The following is a 10703-nucleotide window of genomic DNA, read 5'->3' as shown; positions in this document are numbered from 1 at the left end:
AGTGTTCCTAAAGATAGGAATAATCTTATGTTCAGCACAACCATGCTTTATGTGATTATCTTGTCTAATGAGTGCATCATTCATCATTTGGACATACTTGGGAGAGGAGTCTAAAGACAAAATCTAGGCTTGGGAGAGTCAGATTAGATCGCATAAGCAAGAGTAGAATCTTAGGAATAAGTTCTAAGAAACTTAGGAATAAGTTCTATCTACTATTTACACATCGCATGAGCCCTAGAAATAGGAAATGGTAGTAATCGGTCATCTTGTTTTATGCGCGCATAAGCAAGAATAGAAACTTAGAAATAAGTTCTCTCGACAGTTTTCGCATATGCATCGCATGCATATATTTGTGTATAGCATGATCACATAACTTGTGTTGGCTGGGATTACCCTTACGATCAAGCTTAATGATGCGGAGAATTTATCCCCTCCATTTTATCTATTTTTCCATGCATCTTATTACACGTTAACAATTGTCACGTCTCTACCAACTCTCATAGTCATACTTCTATTGCTTAATCTGTTTAGTTAGGAGTAGGAGTAACGCATAGTCTTGTAAATCCCTTATTCTTTTATTCATCGTCGCAAACACATTACTTCGCAACATTTAGTTACAAGTCTCTGAGTTCGACCTCGGATCACCCCGAGAAACTTGCGATCTCGTTATACTTGGCGAGAGACAAGAAAACTTATGATAGGAATGCATGGTCATCGCATATATTCTTAAGCGCATCTTGCATATTTCTTAGTCCAATGCATGATCATCAACGCATATCATAAGATGCACGCATATTTACGCTCCATTTTCCACCCATCACTTACACATGCGCGCTTCTTTCTAAACGATCACCTACCTTTTGCTAAATGATCCTCTAGCACCCGATCATTACTAAACGATCGTATAAATGATCGCCTACCTTTTCCTACACGATCGTGTACTTCAACTAAACGATCAAGCACTTTGTCTATATGATAGACTCGCCTTTCTCCCACTTGCTTGATCGTTGTATACGATCTCTTTTCCTCCTCCCCTCTATCAACTTCGAACAGAGCCCACTTTTTGGATTCTCACTCCGAGAATACTGAGGGTTCCAAGTGGTGGTGTCATCCCATCTTCGTCTATTAGTGTGGAGTCTGTTCGTGGTAGACGATCGAGTGTTACTAAACCATAGCTTGACGTTCTAGCGAGAGCGAGAGCGTCCATTCGTGGAGAAAGCGAGATTTTTGCTGAAGAGATTCCTCAACTGGTAAGTTCTCTTATTCTTCTGTTTGTTTATCTCTAAGCATGCCGGTAATTTAGTAGTTTGATGCATATCTATTTGATTGAATGTAAATGTGGTAATTCTGTCACAATGCTTTTGGAAAGATCTGTTTCTGCTCAGAGGTACTCTTGTATAAGAGTTCCTTGAATTGGTATCAGAGACAGGTTTCTGATATTCCAAATTCATTGCTGCAAAGAATTGCATGTACATTCTTGGTGGGTAAAAGCAAGTCTAATCTCTATTTTAAGCGTTAATTCGATTGTAGATGTGTGGATTAATGGAGTTTCTGGGATGAAGCCTCTAGTTTGTTTAAATTCTTTTACATTTGAAGTTAATTGTAAAGGCCCCAGCATTTTTTGGCGTATTAACTGCTATCGAGTCTGTAATTTCAAAGACTTTGAGTTTGTGAGTTGTTCGTGAAGAAGCTTTGAAGCAAGGGTTGCTGTTCTTCGAGGATAAAGACGACCAAGCGTTGGTCGGGTCGTGTAGACGAACGTTGAGTATCGGATACTCGGGAGCTATTTTACATGCGTGCACTAGACTATTGTGTAGCTCAACAAGCTTCATCGTTTAGTTACTGACTATATGATCGTGGAGTAAATCATTTACTTTTCGCATGTTAAGTAATCGTCTAGATGATCGGGCTTCGCGGCTTCATTGTCGTCTAAACGATCGTTTTGCATCCGTGTATTTTAGTCTTGTGCGCTACATGATCATTTACCTGGCGAGTGTTTACTAAATGATGGGGAGCTTCGTCGGTGGTTCAAGACTCGGTTTGCCCGTGAATCAGTTTGCTCAGTGGAAAAATGTAATAGATAGAGTTTTTCTTTCTGGTTTTGAGGTGGTTCATCCCAGTCCATTAATCTGTGTTAATATACATAGGATGTATGTTTTATTTTTATATGTTATATGGTATGACATATAGAAAATCCCACCTTAGGTTATGCATTGGTCATGCATCATCTCTTTATTATAAGTGTTATGATTTAGAGAAGCATGATTTATATTACGTAAAAGCATGCTCATGCATCATATAATATAAGATTTATATTTATGCATGCATAAAGCATTGACATGCATCATCTTTATATTATAATTGTTATAGTATAAGGGTGTATAGAAAGCATGTGTGCTTAGTTGTTACTTGTTTATAAAAGTTATGTACAGTAATGACCGGACATTTGAAGCATGACTCATAGGTTAAATTATAAGTGTTATAAATACCTCGTATTGTGGCAATGTATGGTTTTAGTTGTTTCTTTTATAAAAGTTATAAGGAAATTAGAACTAAAATCTACAAGAAAGACATGCATGCCAACTTAGGTTTAAATCATGGTTTTAAAAATGTTTTAAAACGTGGATAAGATAGACCTAAGATCACGGTTCTAATATGATTAGCAACTTTAGGCTTTAATCTTTAATCAGTTTAATAGGATTAAGTTGACTAATAGAAGGTTAAAGTGTAGCAAATCTATCTATAAGGGACCTTTTGTCTAAGATGAGTTTTGTCTAGGTTGGGGTTTTTAAGGTGACGGAAACCAAATACCCCTAGCTGGGAACATACCTGGAAAGGTGAATTAGATAGATTTGATGCATGCATGTATGGTTAAGGACAGTCTATTAAAGAGATTAATGTGACTACTTGAACTTGTTTTATTTCAAAGACAAAAGTTGTTTTTGAGCGGGCTTAAAAATGACTTAGACTAAAATCAGTAGCCAGATTATCTAGGTTAATAAACCCCTAGGTATAACATTCAGTGGGAGGTACTTGGGGCATATGATGCTTCATTTAGACCTCTCGCGTTTCTCCCTTTATTTGTCCACACTGTGAGATCTACCCTCGGCCTCGGGGCACCCTAGGAGTGTCCCCCCTAAAGGATGGTGTTTGGGTAGGTCAATATCAAGGTGGATGGAGAGAATGTTCATAGTAAGTGGAAGCGGGAAGTGTGACAGCATATCCCACGATCTCTCTCGTTAGGTTGAATAAAGTTTATGCGCATCGCCTCGAGGCACCCTGGGAGTGTCCCCCTATAGGATGCCATTTTTGTGCATTTCTTTATTTGATCTCCTGTATAGGATAAGGTTACTTAGTCTCTTGTCCTAATCTGCTTCTTTCCTATGGTGGGCGCATTAGGGCGGGACTCTGGGGCCGAAAACGAGGGGTTACGCTTATGCAGAATTGTTAAGGATTAACAGTTCTGGACCAAACAAATGGTGGCTGTTAGGTTTAGTTCCAAGAGTTGGTTCTGCCTAATGGTTGAGAACGTCTCATCCTAGTGAAGAGGCATCTAATCACCCCACCGGTGATGTTTGTCCTGCCTCACTGGGGCATTATTGCAAAATAGAAGTCTAATCACTTAGGGTACTTGGTAACTGTTTTGCTAAAACTAATTGCTTAAAATGTGGTTTAAGAAAAGTCTTATAAAAGTTTGTTCGTTTTTCAGCAACAGTTTTAAAAATGGCTACAGCCATTATTTCATTGCTAAGCGCCGAAAAACTAATTGGCGACAACTATTCTAGTTGGAAACATATGATCACGACGATACTCATCATCGAGGATCTCATGTTTGTCCTTATGGAGGTTTGTCCTCTTATTTCAGCTCCAAATGCCACTTGAAATGTTCGGGAGGCATACGAGCGATGGACATGGGCGAACCAGAAGGCCTGAGCCTATATCTTGGTCAGTCTTAGTGACGTGTGATAACAGGCAGAAATGCACGTTATCATAATACTAAGTTCTTAAACAATGTTGGATTGCGTTGATGAAATATGTTAAATTGCATCTATTAAGCATAAATTCTATAATATTGAGGTCGCATGTGTCCAACGCATTAGAGCAGTTGTTCTTTACATTTTTGTGCAGAATATGCGTTAACGCAATGCAGAGATTGGGATCATAGGAATACATTGGTCGAGCGCAACCTCACTGCAAGACTTTTTGATGATCGTGCTCACAAACATTCGCCCAAGAAGAATCGCCGCAACTTGGTCAGTGCAACATGGTGGGCGCATCCAGGTGAAAGGATAATTAAAAGCGATGGGACAAAAAGCTGACGGCAGTCGGATCCAAAATAAGTTGACAGTCGATAACGGTCATGAACTACATTCAGCTTTATCGGTGACAATTATCCGGCGCATCAGTGGGGAATTAAAGTTGTCTCATGTGTACAACCGAGAGAGAGAAGCTGCCTTTCACCATGGAAACTCTATAAATACCAAGTGCATTCTTCAGAGAAGGGGTTAAGCAGACAATTACTTCATCACTTTACAAGTTCACGCCTCTATCCATAGTTTCTTCCATTTTAAGGTAGACGCGAGGAAGAAAGTGTGCCGTTAGATCGTTCTGGTAAGCTTGGTAGAGCGCCAGAAGCTTCAAAGACAGAGAGAGGGCCGACGCCTACGGAAGTAGGAATATCTTTAGGCCAGAATAGAGATTCCAGTGTAAAAAAGCCTCGGTTAGCAAGGAATTGCTATCAGGCTCTCTACCCTAAACTTCCATTGGCATATTGTACTTAATGTATTTATAAGAATGCAATTTCTTTCTCTATATCTGTCCACTCTCTGTGATTCACGCATGAGTAGCTAAATTAGTTGAATGGGTTGAGAAGCATTTAGCTAGCATAACTAGGGAACCTACATTCTTTGCGATTATTTTGTCTATGTATGCTTCTTTCGTCCTTTAGGGATACTCGGGAGGGTAGTCTAAGGACAGGATCTAGACTTGGGAAGGTCAGGTCAGAATCTAGGCAGAAGAACCAGATTAAAATGCATAAACGAGATATAGGCGCTTAGGAATGAGCACTATTTGTTATTAACGCATCGCATGCATCTTAGCGATAAGATATGATTATATGCGGTCACCTTGCTTTCATGCATTTTGCATCAACGCATAGGACAAGAGTAGAGACTTAGGGATAAGCTCTATGGACATTTTTCATTCAACACATTCGTCCTAGACTTAGGAGCACCGCATTTACATTGGAAAATGACTTGTTGTGCATGGTAGTAACATGATCGCATGGTCTGACACATTCCCATGTAATGCTAGCTAAAGATCTTCTCAACTCGTTCATCGCATACTCATTGTATCTATCAACGCAACTTTCATTTCTAAAATCCACCACATTTATTCATTTCTTTTAATCAATGCAATCAACAACCAAACACTTTATTTATTTTCCCGGTTACCGCAAAGTTTTCATAAAAAAAATCATCAACGCAATCTATTTTCACAAGTCTTTGTGTTCGACCCTAGATTTACTAGGAAACTCAGAGGAATTTACACTTGAATTCCATTGGGGAAACTTGAGTGCACAACACAATCCATCAATGCATATCATCCATATTCCCACTTAATAAAATAACACATCAAGTTTTTGGCGTCATTGCCGGGGACTTCGGCAAAATAGTTTGTTAACGGTAATTTTTTTTATTTCTTTGAAGGACTCTCAATCTCTGACGAATTACGACCCGAAGATTGAGAGGACTTTTAGATGAAGATTGAGAGACTGCTAATAGCAACCACAATCCAATAAAGAGAGATGGCGAAGCAGCCTGGAGGAGGAGCACCAAATGATAATAATGTCATGGCGAATCCGATTCTATTGGCAAACGATCGCAATAGGCCCATTAGGGACTACGCAACGTCAAACCTCTATGATTTCTCTCCGGGAATCATGAGGCCTGCCTTCGACGGAAGGAGATTTAAGATGAAACCGGTGATGCTGCAGATGATCCAGACTCTAGGTAAATTCGGAGGAAGGCGTTGCGAGGAACCGTATACCCACCTCCAAATTTTTATTGAAATCTGCAATACGTTTGTGTTTCCGAACATCTCTACTGAAGAAATTCGACTAAATTGTTCCCATTTTCTCTCTGTGGTCAGGCTAGGAAATGGGCTTATTCGCTCGAACCAGGAGAGATTACTTCTTGGGATCAGGTAGTGGAGAAATTCATGAAAAAGTATTTTCCACCTACCTAGAACGCAAGTCGAAGAAAGCTTATTACAAATTTTGAACAAGAAATGGACGAATCGCTCAGCGATGCCTGGACGAGGTTTAAAAGGTTGGTCCGAGATTGTCCGCATAATGGGCTACCAGACTGTATTCAAATGGAAATTTTCTATCATGGTTTGAATCCCGCTTCACAGACCGCTGCCAATACGGCAGTCGCTGGTGGCCTGCTTGACAAAACTTACAATGAGGCGAAGAATATCCTGGACCGCATCTCCAAGAACCATGAAGACTGGAGGGAGAGTGACCAGAGATTAAGACTTAAAGATTCTGACGCAAATAACGGTGATATTGTTTCATTACAAAACCAAATGACCGCAATGATGAATTTGATTCAAGGAATGGCAATCAGCAACCCAACACCGCAAGGTGGGAAAATCAACGCAATAAGTCAAAACACCGCAAGGTGCGTGACTTGCGGTAATGGGCATGCGATGGAAGATTTTCCGCAAAATCCACAATCTGTATATTTTGTAAAGAATAACCCTTTTTCAAATACTTACAACCTTGGGTGGAGAAACCATGCCAATTTTTCTTAGAAGAATCAACAACAAAATTTTCAACCTATGTCGCAAAAAAAAGGGCCACCAGGATTCTTCCAATGCAACAACGGTTAACAGAGCAATCAAACAAGTAACTCACAACAACCAACACAATCTTCTTTTCTAGAGAGCCTATTAAAGCAATATATAGAGAAAAATGAGATAGTGCTTTAAAGTCAGGCTACGTCCATCCGCAACCTCGAATTGCCAATGGGCTAACCACAATCAACAACCAAACACTTTATTTATTTTTCTGGGTACCGCAAAGTTTTCAAAAAAAAAAATCATCAACGCAATCTATTTTCACAAGTCCCTGTGTTCGACCCTAGACTTACCAGGAAACTCAGAGGAATTTACACTTGAATTCCGCTGGGGAAACTTGAGTGCACAACGCAATCCATCAACGCATATCATCCATATTCCCACTTGATAAAATAATGCATCAACGTGATAAAATAATGCATCAACGTGTTGGCAAAGAAGTATGAGTCAATGGTCTCAGCGTGAGATCATGGAGTCTCTGCGGGGGATGTTCGAACAACCGTCTAGACAACTCAAGCACGAGGCTGTGAAATACATCTTCAACACCAAAATAAAGGAAGGCACCTCTATTTATGAACATGTGCATAACATGATGGTCCATTTTAATGTGGTGGAGATGAATGGGTCTAGAATCGATAAGGGCAGTCAAGTTAGCATAATCCTGCATTCATTGTCGAAAAGATTCCTCCATTTTTTTAGCAATGCGATTCTTAACAAAATGGATTATACCCTTACAACTCTCCTCAACGAGTTGCAGACCTATCAATCCTTACTGAAAAGTAAGGAGAAGAGGGAAGGTGAGGCAAATGTTGCCTCGTCTTCAGAGACGTTCCATCGAGGTTTAACCACCTTCTACTTTTAACTTTGGAAAGGGGAAGAAGAAGAAGGATGGTAAGGGGAAAAGGAAGGCCCTGCTAACCCACCACCTATCGCCAAGAGGAATAGGCGTCCAATAACGATTGAAAAAGGAAAATGTTTCCACTACAACCAAGACGGACACTAAAAGAGGAATTGTCCTCACTATCTGAAGGAAAGGAAGGCAGCCAAGGCTAAGGCCAAGGCGAGCAAAGGTAAATGTGATTTACTTGTGTTAGAAACTTGTTTAGTGGAGAATGATGATTCTACTTGGATAATTGATTCGAGCGCCACTAATCATGTTTTTTTTTAATTTTCAGAGGATTAGATCATGGCGATAGCTAGAGGTTGGTGAAATGATAATGCGAGTAGGCATTTGGCACGTCGTCTCAACTGTGGCAGTGGGAGGAATCCAATTATCTTTACAAAATAGATTTCTTGTTTTAAAAGATGTATTTGTTCCTAAGTTGAAAAGGAATTTAATTTCTATAAAGTGCCTGTTACATTGTAAATATACTCTTTCATTTAATATGGATAAAGTGTTTATTCATAAGGTTGAAGTTGAGATTTGTACAGCTAAACTGGAAAACAACTTGTATGTACTAAGACTGTTAGCCTTAAGTTCCATCCATAATATAAAAATATTTAAAACTGCTATAACTCAATCTAAACGTCAATGAATTTCTCCAAAAGAAAATGCCCAACTTTGCACCTCCGATTAGGGCACTCAATCTCAATAGGATTGAGAGGTTGGTGAAGAATGGCCTTCTAAGTGAGTTAGAAGAAAATTTTTTACCGGTGTGCGAATCTTGCCTTGAGGGTAAGATGACTAAAAGACCTTTTACTAGAAAAGGTTATCGAGCCAACGAGTCTCTCGAGTTAGTACATTCTGACCTTTGTGGTCCTAAGAATGTGCGAGCCAGGAGAGGCTATGAATATTTTATCAGTTTTATTGATGATTACTCTAGGTATGGGTATGTTTATTTCATGCAACGGAAGTCTAAATCCTTTGAAAAGTTCAAAGAGTTCAAGGCTGAAGTTGGAAATGCATTAGATAGACAGATTAAAACACTTCGATCAGATCAAGGTGGAGAGTTTTTGGATTCAGGATTCCAGGACTGTTTAATTGAACATGGAATCATTTCCCAACTCTCAGCGCCGGGTACACTTCAGCAGAATGGTGCAGCGGAGAGGAGAAACAGAACCTTGTTGGACATGGTTCGTTCGATGATGAGTTACGCTTCCTTACCGGACTCATTTTGGGGTTTTACAGTGGAGACTGTAGTATACATACTCAATTGTGTTCCTTCCAAGAGTGTTGTGAGAAGACCTCTAGAGTTGTGGAATGGGCATAAGGCTAGTTTACGTCACTTTCGCATATGGGGTTGCCCAACACATGTGCTTGAGGCTAATCCAAAGAAAATGGAACCACGATCGAGGTTGTGTCTCTGTGTAGGCTACCCCAAAGGTACATGGTGGTGGAAAATTAGAAGTCAATTTTACTCGACAACCAAAATCCCGTGGACACGATATACGATGCATGTTCCTAAGATATGTGTTGATAGTCAAGCATTGATGGTCATGCATTGGAATGATAATGCGTTAATGAATGTATGCGATGACCATGCGTCCTGCCAAAAGTTTTCTTATGCTGAAACCAAGTATAATTCCAATGCAAGTTTCTCGGGTAATCCGAGGTCGAACACAGGGACTTGTAGCTATATATATGCCATGATGTGCATGTGACGGTTTAAATAAAAGAATGGAAGGGATGTTGCTAAGTTAATCCTACTCCTACTCCTATCTAACAGACAACACAATGAGAATATGCATGAAAGGTAGAGATACGACAAACCTTGACATGAAATAAATGTGTGGGAAAATAGATAAAATGCGGAGATGCTTTCATTGCAACCCTTAAGAGTGACTGCAAGGGCAACCCTAGTCAACACAAGACATGCGGTCATGCAACACTCATACAATGGTAAACCACCTCCCAGTGTGAATGCTACGACTTCTAATGCTAGAACGCATGCGATGTACGTGCAAAGGTGTCTATAGGGCCTATATATAAGCCTCTAATTCTTATGTCTTATCTATGTGATGATACACAAACAACGCGACCACATATCATCATACCTATTCCTAGGGTGCATGCGATGCAAGTGTTGACAAACAGAGTTTATCTCTAAGATCCCCATTCTTGCCTATTGCGTTACAACCCGCTCTTCCAAGTCTTTAGATTTTTGTTTTAGACTACTCTCCCAAGTATGCTAAATGATGAATGAAGTGCTCATAGGACAAGGTAACCACATGAACTTTGCTGACCTAAATGATTGTTACTTATCCCTAGTGAACAACCACTTACCTTCCTGGGCAGTTGATTATTGCTGACTTTACTCATTAGACAAATAATGCGTTAACCTAATAGACAGGCGTTGCACAGCTTCACAACTAAGCAAAAAAGATTTACTACCACACACTCGCGCAAAGCACAAACCTTCGGGTGGGTTGCTAATGCTTCATATCTCTAATCACGACTAAGTATGCGATACCCAGCTAATCTCACTAAGTGTTGCAATGAAACATAAAGATGTTTAGCAGAAGATGGAGATGGAGTCGATAGGAATAGAGAAAGCATTGAAAAAAAATTGTATTAATTCCTTAATTTCAATAAATGTCATACAATACAGTTATCAAAGAAGAAAAGGGAAGGAGATGATCACGGTTAAAAGCCCCAAAAAACTTGCTCCCAGCGGATGTGCGTAAATGCCTTGTTGAGGAGCACGATGACTCTCTCCGAGACAGCTTCGGTCTAGAGTGCGTGTCGCACCGAATTGATGTGTAAGGATTTCTCCGTAAGAAAATTCACATCCTTTTCTGTTTTGTTTGGATCAATCGGATTAAAATCCAAATTTAAGGGATACTTGTCGAACAACTTTAAATTTCAGCTTATCGGCCTCCTATTTAATAGCTTTGGTCATCGA

The sequence above is a fragment of the Benincasa hispida genome, chromosome 8 (assembly GCF_009727055.1).
Source record: "Benincasa hispida cultivar B227 chromosome 8, ASM972705v1, whole genome shotgun sequence".
NCBI classification, from domain to species: Eukaryota; Viridiplantae; Streptophyta; class Magnoliopsida; order Cucurbitales; family Cucurbitaceae; genus Benincasa; species Benincasa hispida.
Note: the sequence above shows the minus strand (reverse complement) of the source record.